This window comes from Lissotriton helveticus, chromosome 5_1 (assembly GCF_964261635.1).
Source record: "Lissotriton helveticus chromosome 5_1, aLisHel1.1, whole genome shotgun sequence".
Lineage (NCBI taxonomy): Eukaryota > Metazoa > Chordata > Amphibia > Caudata > Salamandridae > Lissotriton > Lissotriton helveticus.
In genome coordinates this window covers 1,755,443,859-1,755,462,862 of record NC_136065.1, presented here as the reverse complement: position 1 = coordinate 1,755,462,862, position 19,004 = coordinate 1,755,443,859, and positions in this window count along the sequence as shown.

Genomic DNA, 19,004 nt, shown 5'->3' with positions numbered 1-19,004 from the left:
TGTGGCCGATAACAAATAGTAGGCCAAGTGGACTCCCAATAAGTAGCAGAACACCAAGGTTTGCTACCAGTACAGAGGTCCTAACAAAGAGGCTAATCACATTCGAAACGCCTACAGAAGAACAACAAGGACTATGCAACAATGCAATGGAACTTAGACCTCTGAAAACCCAAATAAAAACATTTAGCAGAGACACACCAATCTACAATGAAGTACCAAATCCTGAAGCAATTGGAACAATTGACAGAACTGCATCCGGCTACTTCATAAACTTCGATGATTCCTCTGAAGGCTTCAGTGAATCAAAGACACAGCCATCAACAAAAACCTTTAAAGATAAAGTTAAAGTGCTTTTGAAACAACTGAAAGAAACATATCTGATTTCTCCATGGATTGAATTTTGGGTGGGTTTTGGTGCATTTATCCTCATACTTTGGCTCATCATGATACTAACATTGGGACGCTTCATTGAGGGAAAATATGCTAAAATGGACACAGCAAGTCAGAAAATCAACTTGATCCTCAAACCACACACATCTTCACACGTCGAGAAAAGAGAACTTTCTTCAGTCAACTTCACAGCCAATCCTATACCGGGTGGGGTAGCATGGGACAACACTGACTACGAAATCTATGGTCCGGTTGAAATCCTGAAATATCCACACCAAATTAAGATCTCATTGAGTGACTTTGTAAAACCAAGCTCATTTGCTGATGATTGGGACTTCGAAAGTATAAATAACATGATGTCTGACTTAGTAATGTCTGCTAAATTTACCAAACATGATTATTTGCAGGGTTCTACAAATTATGATAGTATGTATTGCTACAACCACTATGGTAACCATTTTCTACATAGATCTGCACAACCTAGAAATGTTTTAAATTATAATCAATGGGAACATTGTGCAACCCCTCCAAAAGGAAGCTCAAGAACCTTTTATGACAAATATTCATATTTTTCAGGTTTTAACACAAGTAATGCTGAAACATTTTATTTCAAATTGTCAAATAAGACAGGGACAAAGAACATGATAACAAACACGAAATTGATATATTCAGACTCATTCTTTGAAAAAATGAATACTTTTGGTTTTGATTATTGGGACAAAAATGGTGAATTGAAAAGTGTTTGGGGCACAAAAGAATGGCAAGTACAGGGTATAGAATCTTTGTTTAGAGCCTGCATGATCCCAGAACAAATTATATTTTTAAATGACACTGTTCAACAAACTACCTGTCTTGGCCTAGCCAAAATCAAAGACTTAAATAAACCGTCTATTCCAAAACCAACAATGAACAGCAATAGCTCTACAGAGGAAAAGATAGACGTAAATTATCTATTTAACCAAAACAGAACACATCCAGATTGGAAACAGTGGTTGATCTGGCCCACAGATACTAATAACTGTCAAGACAGATTCCTTAACAAAACACAGGGGTTCAAAATGACCAGGCCAGACCCTAGATATCCCCAAAGACATCACCCAGGGATAATAACCACCTACAGTGTGGGCAAATTATGCCTTCAATGGCTACAAACTTCCACACTGACAGAAATTAAGCAACACCTAACTTTACTTACTGATGGTGCTGACTTGCGTGATTTCATTATGGGACCGCGCAAACAGCGTCAAAAATGTTTCATAGCAGCCTCTGTATATGCAGCATACAATGAGGCCTGGAAGGTTACTCAAATTGAGACAGCAGAGAGGATACGGGAAATTGACCGTATTAATTTGGAAAAATCACTTTCTGTAGTGGACAATGGGTTAATGACTCTGTCCTCCAGAATTTTTTCTTTGGACAGCATTGTGTCTTCAGCAATCGACATATTATCGCAAGACTTACTGTTATTACAACACGGTCAGTCTCAATTGCGTTCTATTGTACAGCTTGGCTGGACGTTACAAAATCTGCGTTCAGGCTATGTGCCTTGGCGTTTAATCAACACAACGTCACTATTCCATATCTTTAACCTTACTGATAGACAAATCAGTATGGCACAAAAGGGTGCTGATTATACAATCCTGAGCATTGAGAAACTTGAGAGATTACCAGTGACAATGTCAGAACGACCTGTCAGTGAATGGATAATACATGGGATAATTAATATTCCAATATCAACCTTCAGGTTTCAATACTGCCAAAAATATATACAGGCTGGCATGTATGAAAAATTAGGAAAAGGGTACATTAAAACAACATGGAACTTGCCCTATTCACATGCATGTGTCAGTAATAAAGGACAGAAAGTGTTTCTTAGTGGCGATAATTGTGCAATGTCACTAAGCGGTACACTTCTGTGTAATGGAATTAGTTTGCACGGAGCCTGTGAAGGGAACTCAAATAACCTTTCATGTCACCAGCAAGGCGCACCTGCAACAGAGATAGAACCATTCTTTCAAAGACTCTATAATGGGAGTTACATTCTAATTGTAGATCACAGATGTTGTAGTCTTATGCCCGGGACTCCTTATCTCGTAACTACGACTGCGAAGGTCAAGTGATGTGGACACTTATTGTTCCCCAGCTCCTTTCCAGACAGGGAGGCAAGGGCATGGCCCAACTTGAAAATTACTTCTATTCGAATAGATACTTTAAGCAGAATGAAAACAGTGCTTCTTCGGACGCCGACCAAGCTCACGTCATCAAAAGAAACGTATGATCTCCAAGTCGCAAGGACGACTGCAGAGATACATTCATTGTTATCAACTAATTCCCCCATAAATTTTGCAGAAATCCTGAATGAAATCTTTAATATTTCTGATACCAGTGGAGTCTCAAAGGTATTTAAGACAGTATTTTCGATGGCATTAACACCATTCAAAGCCATACTGGGTATTTTTCCAGATTTCGTCCATTCGATTTTTGGCGGATTTCCCCTCATTTTAGGACTGATTGCAGGAATCCTATTCCTAGTCCTAATATTTCGTTATGGCAAACCATGTCACAGACTAAACACCTGCGACAAGGGAAGAAACAATCCGAGCCATTGGATACCGGGACCGGATATCAAAAATCCTGGGACTAACCCGGCTTAGAGACCTGAACATGACTTGGTTTCTATCATTTCGACCAATGTGGCATTGATGTGTTTTACCTGTATTAAGGTGCCTGCTATGCGGAGAAGAATGCGTGTTGGACACCTGTCTGACGCTACAATCAGATGCGCCAATGGATGCAGAAACATTGTTGAGTCCGATAAAGGCTCATGCTTTGTGCTGCCCTGAATGGCTACCAATCCTGATGACGGGGGTAGTGAAGTTCAAGATGAAAGCAGCATCGATCAGGTACGACCTTCTGTCAGCAATCCAAATCAGAACGTCAATGGAGACAATCATGCGCACGAATGCATGGTTACACCTTTTTCCGAGTTAGTGGAACTCTCCCAGGAAGCTGTTGACAGCTTTTTCGAAAGCCTAAATGATATGATGTTCTCACCAGAGCAGAAATAGAGACTTTTGAGCAAGCTCGCACACGGCGTTCCCTGAATTTGGCCTTCAACTTTAAAAACAGAATACCATGAACAATTTTCCCTCCAGTTCACGGACAGCAATTTTTTCAGCAGCCCCAAAATATTTTTGCATATTTTTCGGGACACTTATCTTCTGCTTAAAGTAAGAACTATTCTTAGAGAACTAAAATTTCTAATGTTAAATAGCTTATAGACATTAGCTGCCCGCTGGTATGTTCATAATTATTTCATTCTGTGATGGAATGGTCTCGATTTTTTTTTTCTGTATTATGAGCCATTTCATGTGTAAATTTTCATATACCAAATAGCAATAATGTATACATATGCGTGCTTACTTTAGCAATATTCTACAGCTTGAGTGCATACTATACATATGACTGCATTTTTCCGTATATTTGATAATTTCAAAATGCATTTATGTATTTTGGGGTGGTAAGGTATACACAATACTCTATAGTATGTTTTACTATGCATAGATTAGTAAATATGTCCATAGTTAGCGTGGAGTGGGTGTGATGTATTCCTATAGGTTCTGTATCGATCCCCCTATTCCTGACCCTACTCTGGTTAACAAGTTAACTAGCAGCCATCCCATGAGGCAGAAAACCCCCATGATGCAGGAACCGTTATCTGATAAGGCCACACTACGGCACAGGAACGTGTTATCTGATTACGTCATAACGCTTGCCATCTAATTAGACAAGCGATATTCCTCCAGCCCCTGATAAGGCATACGGAGTTCTCAAAACAAATCAAACCTATGTCAACCCGGGAAAAACCCTGCGGCCATTGTTTTGATTTCATCGAGAACTTCAGCAAAAGAATGTGCTAACGACCAAGTCGTATGACATCCTTATTGACGTATCTATGTCCATCCTTACGTCAATCTCGGCACCTTAAAGGTATAAATATTACCGATATTGCCCTATGCAAACACACGCGGTGGTGACGAGATCGGAGCAGCCAGACTTGCCGAAGCCCAGAGCAGAGCAGACCCCGCTGGCGCAGCCCCGCCTTCTTGACGCGCTGAGAACGAGCAGCTGCCTATTTCTCCTGCCGAGAAATCCAGCTCCGGCGCTTCCGGGTAGCCCTCGCAGGCAGCCTGGAATATCGAGACCAGAGACGAGAGATACCATCCCTCATCCATCCTAAATTCCAGGTACAGAACTGAATAACCCCTCGCAGAGAATTCTTTAGTCAGTCACTTGGCAAAACAAACTTAACTTACACTGTAACTTTCTATCCCCGCCCACGTATTAGGCTTAGGTCAGGTACACGGGGTAGGCGTAGCTAGAAACACCAGTTGAGTACGATTAGTCAAATGTATATATGTATGAATCTATTTTATTCATTTTAAACCTTCATATGGCTTAGAAACCATATAAATGTTTTTACAGTATTATTTTATACTTCTACTTTTAATGTATGCACTTTACTTAACTATAAGTATTGCAATAATATCGATCCATTTCTCTTGTACGAGAAAAGAGACTGATCAATAAATAACATCTTTTATTGAACACGCCCGTCTCTTCCTTTTCTCTGCAATCTGATGAGACTAAGAATGCACGTACTGACTGAGTAAAATAAATTGCCTTGTGTTCACACGACTCTAGAGATATACTCTTGATTAGGGGAGAGCAAAGTTGTCATGTTCTATGGTTGTCAGAAACTAAATCCCTTCTTGTCTATCCAGGGAGGTTCAACTCCTCCTTGCCTATTCGAGAAAGTTTCTAGTGAACTCTGAGCTAGCTGGCAAACCCAAAACATTAAGTCTAATATCGAAAGTAGTAGACCTAGTTAACGTCTGGTCTAGGCCTATACTATTGAAGGTATTATTCCAATGCGCAGAGCCTATTGGGATAATAGGAACTACACTACAGCCTAGTGGAAAAAATAAATTTTACTAAACACTGGCTGGTATTATTAAAAGAAAAGTGAAGCGGAGAGACGGAGCAGATTAATGGGCTCTCTCTCCTATGTGGGTCAACATGTTTCGAGGCGCGGGGCCTCTTCGTCAGGACCTAGGGGAGATCCCCCTGTCACTCACTAGTGTTTCTCCACAGAGGTAGAAAAAGTGTATGTACAAAAAGTGAAAAAAAGAAAATTGACTATGTGAGTAACTACAATTAATAATTGCAACACATTTATGCTACCACACTAATAATGTAGTATGCCTGCAAGATAAGAAAAATTAATTAAAAATGCGCCGATCCCAAAGTGCGCTTAACTCTAAGTCACCTGTAATGGAAAAAGAGACACATACACATATATACCAGTTTGGAGTATGGGATCATGCGTAAGCAGTGAAGGATATTGAAGCATTTCTTCAGAAAACACACAGTCACACACAGAATAAGTAACACATAGGGGATATGAATAGCCAGGGGTGGAGGTATTCAAATGCATACTTATCAATGGAGGAGTCAATGCCTCATGAGCCAGCTTAAGACAGAAGGGTATGGTGGGGTCCCAACTGCAGAGAGGAAGAAGAGGGGGTATATTGTAATTCTGTCCCATTAGTTGTATTTTAAGTATCACCAGGTAAGGGTATGGCTGGCTACAGGGTTTACCCTATTGAAAATGGCTATGCCGTACTTACTGAGCCCCTTGCACGCTCGTGCTTCCTCCTTCGTCTGCGGCTTCCGTGGATGTGAGAGAGGCTGAGGGCGGCGAGTTTATATATAGTAGAGTAATTGGATAATTGTTCAATTAAGTGCGGAAAGCCCGCCGAATTTACAAGGGCCCGAAAGGATGGTAAAGCGGGCGGCCATATTTGAGCGGTAGGTAGACACACCCCCCGCTCCCTTAGATGCAGTTCCGGTCTTAGGTTATTAGATCGGGTGCCCGCATCCTTCCAGGCTTAGACATATCACTTAAGTCCGTTGCAGCTCCTGGCTAGATAGACTAAGGGACGGATTAGATCTGCCCGTAGCCGCGCAGTGATGCACAGTGCAATCTTCTGTTGCACGGCGCATGCGCCGGATTACTCGTTCTGCGCGCATGCGTGTAGACACCAACTTTTCTGATACCAGCTCGAATAGCTCTAACTCGAGCAGAAATAGCAATCAAGGTGCAAACAGAGGGAAACCCTCCTTCAGAGGGCAATTCCCAAGGAGCGGAAGAGGGTGGATACCATACCAGGCACCCCCAGGGTACATGCAATACCAACCGGCACCACCCTTTATGGGTCACCCCTTCCAACCTTGGGACCCACAGGCTCCCCAGTTTACCTACTATGGGCAGCAGCCTTTTTTAGGCCAGCGCCGAGGCCCTAGAAGGGGAAGAAATCGAAAAGGAACACAGGTTCATTGGAACCAACCACCGGAGACCGCACCAGGTGTATCAACCCGGAGCCAAACAGCCTCCACCAATCGGGGAACCTAGTAGTGAACCTGTCGGATCAGGAGCTAACGGAGGCCCAAGAGAACGTTCTGTTGAAAGGTCTAGGCTTTGTCCCTACGAACAAAATGGACAAATTTAAAATCTGTCAGGAGATGAAAGAGTTCATGCGGAAACTCAAACTCCGAGCTTTCTTTCAGGACTCGACCAAGGAGGGTACCGAGCAGTCAGATACAGGGTTAAAGAAAAAGTCGACTTTCACCCCGCTAGACTCCACCATTCCTGTAGAACTGTTGACCTTCGAGAAAGCAGTGATGGAAGATCTTGAGAAGTTACCCATCGGTGACAAGATCTCCTTTCGGAATACTTCTAGACAGGAACAGGCTGCACTGCAGGAACTTGCGAATAACCAGACTATCGTGATCAAACCAGCCGACAAGGGTGGGGCCACATTTGTACAGGCCTACAGTAACTATGACAGGGAATGCAGGAAACTGTTAAGTGATAGACGTAATTACCAGGTGCTAAGAGAAGATCCAACTGAGGAAGTGAGGATCTGGATCCTGATAATGATCGAGGAAGCCAGAGCTCATGATTGGCTGACTAGAAAAGAGAGTGAATTTCTAATCCAAGACAAACCAAAAGTACCGTACTTCTACACTATACCCAAGATTCACAAGGACGCCCCCTATCCACCTGGGCGTCCTATAGTGTCTGGCATAAACTCAATCTTGGAACCACTATCTAAGTTTGCGGACGCATTCCTCCGTCCAATTGTTCAAACCACCGATACCTATCTTAGGGACACCAAGGCAGTCCTCCAAGTGATCAAAGAGGTTCCCTTTGACCCGGAACATGATCTCCTTGTGGGTCTTGACGTGGAGAGCCTTTATACAAGTCTTCCACATAGAGAAACCTTGGAAATAATAGAGGAAGTACTATTCTCCACACCATGGGATTACCACACCCCCAGACAAGTGGTCCTTGAATGCATCTCTCTGTCTCTCACAAAAAACTTCTTTCAATATGAGGACACTTACTACCTCCAAAGACACGGAACCAGCATGGGGAGCACCTGTGCCCCCAGTCTGGCAGGTCTATACGTGCACCACCTGGAATCCACAAAAATTCTGGATCAGAGCAATCCCTACAGGCATCATGTACTTACATGGAAAAGGTACATAGATGACATATTTGTCATCTGGAGGGGCGACCTAGACTCCGTTACCCGGTTCATGAACTGGCTGAACCAACAAGATCAGTTCCTAAAATTTACCCACACGGCTTCCAACGAATATCTGGTGTTTCTAGATCTAAACATCTACCCCAAAGAAGGTAAACTTGCAACAAGCACTCACTTTAAACCCACAACCAAGAACAGTCTGCTCCTGTACAGTAGCTTCCACCCACGCCATTTACGTGAGAACCTTCCTTATGGTCAGTTTCTCCGCCTACGGCGTAATTGTAGCAACATTGAGGACTTTAAGACACAAGCGGCGGATTTGGAGTGCAAACTCCTGAACAGGCAGTACCCTACGAACATTGTTCGTAAAGGCCTCAAACGTGCACGTAACAATAACAGGGAAGCGCTTTTGGAGGACACCGAAGCGAAGGAACCTGATCCACGCCCCATCTGCGTAACCACTTACAACACAAACTCCAACCAGATCACTAAGATCGTGAACAAACATTGGAGGGTGTTATCCTGTGGCAAACTGAATTTTCCTAAACCTATGTTTTCACATAGAAGAGGAATGAACCTGAAGGATCTTCTGGTCCATACCAGACCAAAAGCAACTGGTGTAATTGAACCTTCTAGAGTCATAGGGGTCAGTGGACACCACCCATGTGGTACTTGTGTATCTTGCCAATACACAAAGAAGAGCAGAAGTATCACATTTTCTAACCAGTCTACATGGGAACAGCGAGCCTTCACCAATTGCAATAGCCGCAATGTGGTGTACCTAATCACATGTCCCTGCAACAAGGAGTATGTGGGCATGACCAACAGACCCGTGAAGATTCGAATGGGTGAACACCGCAGCAATGTACGCTGCAATAGGACAACAACAAAAATGTCAGCACACTTCGCCATCGTAGGACACAGTGTCCACGACCTGCAATGGACAGTCATCGAGGCCTTTTCCAACGATAGAGACCTTCTATCGAAAGAACAACGCTGGGTGTACCGTTTGGGGACACACCGCACAGGCCTGAATGATGACATTCCGTGGGCCCAACTGAATACCTAGGGCCTGCTAAGTGAGATACTGCTACTGACACCTGTGTTTTCAAAATAATGTTTTTTGAAAATAATGTTTTTTCAGTATAATGCATTTCAGTATAAGTTACCCCTTCCAGTCCTCCCTGAACTGGAATGTATATATATACTTATGTGAAAACAAGAGCAAGCAATTGGCCCCTGTGTCTCAGTATCAAATTCCTCCTAGGTTCTACCTCTCCCAGGCCTCCAATAACTGACAATGTAGATTTTTATATATATAAATAACAACAGTATGGATGTGGTTCAGCAATCAGCAACCTGTGCCGACTATCCTATTATCACTCCGGCCATATATGACTTTACTCGGTAGTATTGCCGGTTCCCAAGTCCTCGGTCGCGTGTCTCTCCTGAACACTACCACCGGGGAAGTTGTGCGCATGCGCGCCGGCCACAGCGTCGGTTCTACACGCATGCGCGCAGAACAAGTAATCCAGCGCATGCGCCGTGCAACAGAAGATTGCACTGTGCATCACTGCGCGGTTACGGGCAGATCTAATCCGTCCCTTAGTCTATCTAGCCAGGAGCTGCAACGGACTTAAGTGATATGTCTAAGCCTGGAAGGATGCGGGCACCCGATCTAATAACCTAAGACCGGAACTGCATCTAAGGGAGCGGGGGGGGGTGTCTACCTACCGCTCAAATATGGCCGCCCGCTTTACCATCCTTTCGGGCCCTTGTAAATTCGGCGGGCTTTCCGCACTTAATTGAACAATTATCCATTTACTCTACTATATATAAACTCGCCGCCCTCAGCCTCTCTCACATCCACGGAAGCCGCAGACGAAGGAGGAAGCACGAGCGTGCAAGGGGCTCAGTAAGTACGGCATAGCCGTTTTCAATAGGGTAAACCCTGTATCCCAGCCATACCCTTACCTGGTGATACTTAAAATACAACTAATGGGACAGAATTACAATATACCCCCTCTTCTTCCTCTCTGCAGTTGGGACCCCACCATAACCTTCTGTCTTAAGCTGGCTCATGAGGCATTGACTCCTCCATTGATAAGTATGCATTTGAATACCTCCACCCCTGGCTATTCATATCCCCTATGTGTTACTTATTCTGTGTGTGACTGTGTGTTTTCTGAAGAAATGCTTCAATATCCTTCACTGCTTACGCATGATCCCATACTCCAAACAGGTATATATATGTGTGTGTCTCTTTTTCCATTACAGGTGACTTAGAGTTAAGCGCACTTTGGGATCGGCACATTTTTAATTAATTTTTCTTATCTTGCAGGCATACTACATTATTAGTGTGGTAGCATAAATGTGTTGTAATTATTAATTGCAGTTACTCACATAGTCAATTTTCTTTTTTTCACTTTTTGTATATACACTTTTTCTACCTCTGTGGAGAAACACTAGTGAGTGACAGGGGGATCTCCCCTAGGTCCTGACGAAGAGGCCCCGCGCCTCGAAACATGTTGACCCACATAGGAGAGAGAGCCCATTAATCTGCTCCGTCTCTCCGCTTCACTTTTCTTTTAATAATACCAGCCAGTGTTTAATAAAATTTCTTTTTTCCACTAGGCCAGGTATTTTTTAACGACCCACACATATCACTCTTGACCCCACTGACACTCACTCCCAACACATAGCACCTCCACCTAAAGGTGCTCTGGCGTATCCGCTTGTCGCAGCACTGCCCCGCCCCGCAGCGGGACGGGAAGACCCCGATGATGAAGCATGACACCAAGGGCCCTTTTGGTGTGTGAGGGGTATTTTAACAAAGAAGGTGTATTCCAATGACATCTGGATATACACCCACCCAATGTGAGGTGGCCCTTTTTGATTAACCTGAATTCCTGATAAGAGGAGGACGTGCCCACCTCGGTGCCCATCGGCACCACCTCTTCACTCCCCCTTTTTTGATTTCCTTAGCTATTACTAGCACCTTGTATATAGCAGAGCCATGATCCAGTCAGTCTCCTCTTAAAATGACCCCTCGAGTGTCTCAGAAAGATGATTGCAGTTTTGTTCCTTGGGACTTAGAGGACTACACACTGCCGGATATTGCCATACACTTGGTGAAAAATTAAGCAATGTAGGCAAAGTAAAAATGTTGGGTGCCCATGAATCAGATTCGAGCCTGTCATGGGACTATAATGTTAGTTGCCCTCGTATGCCAGCTTTGTAAAGTAGCACTCCCTCTAGTGTTTCTCTTTTGCCATCATCGGGACTATTGAAATTAGAGGTGTCCCCGAATAAAAGTAATAAGGTAAACAACAGGGGGGCGCTAGGTGGCGCCGGACCAAGATGGCTGACCTTTAGTGAAGCTCTCGCCTGGCCGAGCCTTTTATTATCCCACCACATCATCCTGACCCGATTTGGCGCCTCCTATCCAGTGCTACAGAGACCGCCTAAATGAGAGGGACGCAGCGACACCAAACTCGCCTCCCAGCTCCAATCGAGGCGTGAGGTATTGGCCCCGTTTCCCACCTGCGACCTCCGGCGCTGCCCTGCTGGTACCACCCACCGGCCACGTCTGCCAATACAGCCCGGGGATCTGCGGCCTGTGGTGGGGACTGGACCCTTCATGCAACAGATGGCGCTCGGCTGCCCCGCGCCCCACACACACCTGGGGACGCATCCTGCTGCATTTGAACCCAACATCGAGGTGAGAGGCCCCCACCACCGCATCGCACTAGACTCTGCGCGGGGACCGCGCTTTGCTCCTGCGCGTCCCCGCTGGGAACACACACCAAGTCATCTCGCTGGGAGACACCGGGGATCTGCGAGCTGCAGTGGCGGCTAGGCCCTGAAGTGACACTATTGCCCCCGACCGCCCGAATTACACACCACATCTTGCGCAGCTCGCCAAGCACCTCACCCCTGCTGCGCTGGGAAGAGGAGACTTCACCTGCATGGTGCCTGTGCTTTGGCGGTGGCGGCCTGAGGTGAAGACTGGACGGTTTCGCACCTCCCGACGCACCAACACTTTACCCCCCCTGAGCTTCCCTTACCTTACACACCACCTGCTGGGCCTCACTGATTTCAGATCCTGGGAGGACGCTACATAACTGGTGATGGCGCCCATGCCACGGAGCTCCCCACAGAGTTCCCTGCAGCTCCTACTGCAACACTAGCCCTACTTCTGCGGATCGGAGAGGCGGAGGCCTAGACAAGCGCTGGCACTGACGTAGAGGACTGGCTACTGGGCACATTGCTGTCACACGAAGCCGGCAGACTCTTCCCTGAACAGACAGCTCCTGCCGATATATCGTGCCACAATGCCCAACAAGTATATCCTCCCAGGGCCCATACGCACACACGTGGAGAGGGCACTCAGTCTCCGAGAGCGCTGCCGTCTGGTGACAAGGGTCGGAGCGCTCTATCTTCACCGCGCCACCCGCACAGATCCGCCATCTTGTCTCCTGCGCCCGTGGCCTGCAAGATCCTAGGCGCCTACGGGGCATCAAAAGGCGTTCCTCCTGGGAAGCGGCTGCTAAAGACGCCGGTGTGGTGAACAACCTGACAACGTACCCACGCTGCACGGACCCTATACACCTAAAGTACACTTTTTTACTGCCCTCCTGTTTGCCGTTCAGCGAGCCAAGAACCCTGCGGTTTCTGCGTCACTGACCCACACAAATCTCCCCGCCTGGTGCCCAACGACTCCCCTTGGCCTTGACAATTCACACCCTACTGCGTATCAAGTCCCGAGTCGCGACATGGGCCGCACGAAAGCCAAACAATCCAAGATCCCATTTGCATCCAGAAAGGCCCCCGGATCACCGCCTGCTGAAAATGGAACATCTGCGGCCAGTGCCCCCCCGGAGGAGGACTGGAAGGCGCTTCTTCTTGGCATGAAACAAAGCCTCACATCTATAGACTCTAAGATAGATACTATTAATATGAGAATGGACACTGTGGTTGCGAAGCTGGAACAGCAGGACACCCGCATCAAGGAAACAGAGAGCAGAATTTCAGACCTGGAAGACGGAGCCACCTCCAGCGGACGTCATATTGCACAAATGGACAAACTGCTCAAGATCATTGCAGACAAAAACGAAGACTTAGAAGCTAGGTCTCGAAGGAACATCGTCCGTATTCTGGGCCTGGCGGAGTCCACCAACACTGGCAGAATGGAGGACTTTGTAGAAAACCTAGTGGCGGAACTATTTGGGAGAGAATCCTTCTCTACCCACCTCACCGTGGAGCGCGCTCACAGATCCCTGGCAGCCCACCCTCCCTCAGGTACGCCACCGAGGCCCATCATTGCCCGCTTCCTCAACTACAGAGACCGCGATGCAGTCCTCTGCCTGGCACGTGAGAAGGGCAAGTCAGATATGGAAACACAACACTTTCATTCTTTCCAGACTTTACAACATCGGTGCAGGAAGCACGGCGTAAATTTGCAGGGGTTAAAAAGAAACTCCAGGCTCAGGAAATTCCCTACGCGATGCTCTACCCTGCAAAGCTGAAAATTAATCATCTAGGGAAACAGCACTTCTTCAACACCCCGCAGCTAGTGGAGAACTATCTCAAGCAGTATAGGAAGGGACTCTCCAGAGAAGGCACAGAACAGTATCGATCCAGATCGCAATCGCCGTTGTCCCAGCAAGACTAATCTTCGGAATTTGTGCTCACTGTTTAGAACATTCCCATTGTAGCCTCTACGCAGGTGGTCTACTCCAATACTGGTGAAGTATCTATGGGAACACTGAATTATGGTCTACTCTATACATGTTGCTCGGCCACCCACCTCCGTCCCACGTGTGGCTACCGTGCTGTTAGCTAGGAGGCCTGTGGGTGCAAGTAGGGAGATGGAAAGGCAGGTCGGGCTCCCCTAGTGGTTCACTCCCCCTATGGGCGAACCCCTCGTGGGCTATTCTTTTTTCAAACTAGGGTTAATGTTGTTGGATGGGACTTATGTACCCGGCAAGTTGGGGCCGTCGGAGTGGGAGGGGGGTCAATTGGTTTTAACTGATGCACTGCCAGAAATCGAGGATGAGATGCCACATTTGTATTACATGTTGATCTTTACACATCAGTATGGGTACGACGGGTGACGCACAGGCACTACGACAGATTAAGCTAATCTTGTGGAACGTCCGTGGGCTGAACAACCCCAGGAAGAAACGACAGATTTTAGGCTACCTAGACCGACACGGGGTGACAATTGCCATTCTGCATCAAACACACTTGGCGTCAGGGAGTGCCCCCCAATTTGCTTCCTGATGGGCTTCATGCCGCTTGTTTTCCTCTTACTCTACCTACTCCAGAGGGGTGACCATTTTAATTAAACGGGGAGTGGGATTTACACCACTAGGGACAGACACCGACAACGCGGCAGATTTTGTATGGTATGGGGGAGACTCCTATCGCACACAGACCTTTTTGCATGCTATTACGGGCCTAACATTGACAACCCCAACGCGCTGCTGCTACTATGGGGCAAGATACAAGCGTTGGATATCACGCATGTCATTCTAGGAGGTGACTTCAACACAGCACTACGACCTCATATGGATAGAACGCACCCCCTCATGACGCATTACACGAATACACACAAAACGCTTCTGAGTATTGTAGAGGACCATTGTCTGCTGGATGCGTGGAGACACAATCACCCCACTCTCAGGCAAGGCACTCATTTCTCTGCGGTACACTCCACGTGGGTGCGCATAGACTATTTGTTTTTAACAGCAGGCCTCACACACTGGCTGACTGGAGCTGTACATCTAGCCCGCACGTTCTCGGACCACTCCCCTGTCCTTTTAGAGCTCCAGATCCCCGTGGACAGTTCTCCCTACCTGAGCTGGTGCCTCAACCCCGCCCACCTCAGCGACTCGGCCTTTAAGGCCGAATTAGGCCAAGACATACAAGACTTCTTTGACCGCAACATAACGTCAGTGTCTAGCCTCACAACAGTCTGGGAGGCCTTCAATGTCACGGTGCGGGGCTGGTGCATTGCTAAGGGGGGTGGAATCCTTAGATCCCTACGAGGGGATATCAGAAAGATAGAGGCAGAACTGCGCGTCCTAGAACAGGATCTAGATCATGTTACGCGCGGACACGAAATCAGAGCCCAACGGAATACGAGGAGGCAGCGGATAGGGAGTGTAAATTCTGCGGGAAGCCGTACACTGCACGCCACTATGGAGAGGGAGAGCATCTGGGGAAAGCTCTGGCGGCCTCGGTTAAACCTCCCCGATTCGCCAACTATGTCACCGCATTACAAGATGAACAAGGCACTATTCACAGAAACCTGCCCAACCAACTTCGCATCCTCATAGAACACTACACTGCGCTCTACACTTCACACAGAACCATGCCAGTGGATCTGGACACTTACCTAAACGACACCGCCATAGCTTGGTTAGGCCCTACTCAACAAAAATTACTTAACCATGAACTCGAACGTGATGAAATAACAGAAGCAATCATGTCAATGAAGTCCGGCCGAGCCCCGGGATCGGACGGTCTCCCGATAGATTTTTATAAAACATATGTTAATTTACTCGCACCCATTCTTAAACGGGTTTATTATGCAGCCCTTGAGGAAGGCAGTCTACCCAACTCCATGCGTGAAGCCTTGATCACATATTTGCTTAAACCAGGTAAACCCCCCGAACAGTGCGACTCATACCGGCCCTTGTCCTTATTATTTACTGACATTAAAATTCTAGCGAAAGTCCTAGCTACGCGCCTCAACCTTTTGATGGAACGTCTGGTCCTGCCGGACCAGGCCGGTTTCATCCCTAACCGAACGACGTCCCACAACTTGCGAACGCTACACGCAATGTTGCAAGACATAAACCCCGATTGTGAAGCTGCCGCCATATTCCTCGACGCTACAAAAGCATTCGACTCGCTAGAATGGGATTACCTACTCGAACTTTTGGAACGCATGGGGATGCCTTTCAGCTTCCTGAACTGGGTGCGACTGCTGTGCTATCAACCGAGCACTACTGTGCTACTGAATGGGTCACGCTCTTCCCCCTTTGAAGTTCACAGGGGCACTCGTCAGGGGTGCCCACTATCCCCGGTTCTTTTCGCGCTTGCAATAGAACCACTGGCAGCTAAACTCAGACAACACCATAACCACTGGGCGCTCATATATCCGGAGAGACAGATACTCATCTCACTATACGCGGATGACATGGCGCTCTATGTCACAAAACCCCAAGATAACCTGAATCCCATATTGCGCGAAATTACAAAATTTGGTGGTGTCGTTGGTGTACAAATAAACTGGGCCAAATTTGCTACATTCCCCTTAACGGATAAAACACAGCCTTACCCCTTAGATTACCCCCTTGTCTGGGAAACGGATGAACTAAAATACCTGGGCATCTGAGTTACTAGGCAACTGGACACAATGATCAGGGCCAACTACGGCACTGCCCTGGACAAAATAACAGATAATATCACTAAATGGATACGCCTCCCACTGTCAATGGCAGGTCGCATCTCCCCCATTAAGGTGGTGGTGCTCCCAAAACTCCTATATTTATTCACTAACATCCCTTATAACCCTGGGCCACACTTTTTTCATGCCCTAAAGACTCAGTTATCGCGGCTGATATGGGGCGGAAAACAGGCAAGGATCAGATTGGCCACACTGATGCTGCCATACCACCTAGGTGTGTTTGACGTCCCTAACTTCGAGCGGTACTACGACTGTGCTCAAGGCCATTTCGCCTCCTATTGGTTCCACCCTCCACCATACATGGCGCACCTTGCAGTGGAAGACGGCTACATGAGGCCCGAAAAAGCCTCCGGGTACATCTACACGACGGTTCGAGAGAGAGAACACGATCCCTCTACAGTAGATTGTGCAGTGCTGGCGTGGAAACGCCTGACCAAGACCATGGGATCCCCGTTCCTATACTCGCCCTGCATGACCCTGATGAATGACCCCCGTCTGCGCATAACCTGTGAAGAAATCGGGTGCAAAATGTTAATCAACCTGGCTTACCACACGTGGGGGGACTTATATCTCCAGGGCCAATTCCGCACCTCGCATCAATTCTTTGGGTATCACACCCCCACAATAATGGACACGTTCCTGTACACCCAACTGCACCAAAATGTTCATGCAGACACTCCTAACTTCCTTGAAGAACCCGACACTCTGGCTCCACTACATGCACTCCTCCAGAACGATGCCCCGCAGCACGTAGTGTCATTACTTTACAAACACGTACGGAATGCACCACTGCTCACTACAATACGAGCACGCGCTGACTGGGATAGAGATCTTGCTGTCCCACTAACGGACGAGCAATGGGAGTCCAGCTGCACTCATACAAATGCCATGACGGGCAATGGTCGGTTACGCTTTATACATTTTAAATTTCTGCATCGCCTCTATTATATCCCGGCCAAGCTACACAGATTCCGCCTGCGAGACAATGACCGCTGCTGCCGCTGCGGGAGGGACGGAGCAAATTTTCTACACCTAGCATGAACTTGCCCTGCCGTTGCCGCGTACTGGAGTGAGATCTTTGTGGAATTGTCCGAAATGTTGGGAATGGACCTAACGCCATGCCCGCTGACAGCGTTGCTGGGTCACTCACATGTCATTGCGACCACACACAAAAAATTCTTGGCACTAAGCCTACTTTTAGCGAAGCGCCATGTGGCGTGCAGATGGTGCCGTGGCCACGCCCCCAAATGTAAGGCTTGGATATCCACCCTGATCACATGGCAAGACCAACTGCATAACTATGCTGAACTACTGCCACAAACATCACTCCCTAAGGATATCTGGGGCCCCTTCACTGCCTACCTTCTTAGGCAGCGGGAGGAGGAAGATATAGCATCTGGTGAACCACGGGATGCACTAACAACAGACACTCAACTATCACACTAACCCTGACGTACTATCCACTGCCGCGCTTCTGCGAACACGACTAGCTGCACGTGGGACGGCCACATCGCCCTCACGAGCCCAAATAGTTGGATGGATTGAACTAACAGCGAGACGCGCTTACACTGTTCTCTACCGCAGTCCTCTCACAGGTGCGAGGCCCGGACACACCACTGACAATTACCAATCTTAGCCACTGTTACACCTGTCACATAGTTTGTTTCTAGATCATGACCTACAGGCACTAGATTTCTTGATATAATGCGTGCCAATTATGTGGGGGGATGGGAGTGGGGAGAGTTAAACACATGTGTTTGAATTCATGTTTTTTGGATCCTGTGGACAAAAACTGATATGTACGGGAAGGTGCCTTTAGCCTAAACCAATATCCGTTATTTGTATTGGATGTCATTTAATGCACTAATGTACCGTAGGCTCTTTTATATACAATAACGTTTTTTTAAAATTCCCCCCCCCAAAAAAATAAGGTAAAGAACAGTATAGCAAATGTGACTGAAACAAACATGAACCCCAAAAGCAATATTACTAGGTATATGAGGGTGATCACACTATACTCAAATATGCAGAGATGTTGTTTGACACTGGATTGGTGCGGGTTCGATGGGAAATAGCAAGTGGCAGGTTTCAGTGACTGGTTCTGCAATATGGACGGGTGCATTGTGGCAGAAATGACGATATTTCAAAAAAGAAGATTCCCAAAAGAAGCTTGCAAAAATATGGGGAAATGGAGGAATTTCCATAGTCTATCCTGATCCCTTTAGGGTGGGAGTGACTACTGAAGAAAGCAGGATGAAGTTTCTTATATATCAGTAGAATGTTAACTGCAATACATACTCCCAGATTCACTACCACTCCCTTTCACAATATCCCCCTTACTCATTCATTTTAACACACAAAATGTTACCCAATCCCTCACTTTCCCTTATTCATACTCGCTCTCACTCAGTTATTGATTCACCCCAGTGGCGTAACAAACCTTGACAGGCCCCAATTGCAGAGTACGTGAAGAGCCACCCTCTGGACTTAATCTAGAGCTCCCCAGCAGAAGTGCGGTGCTG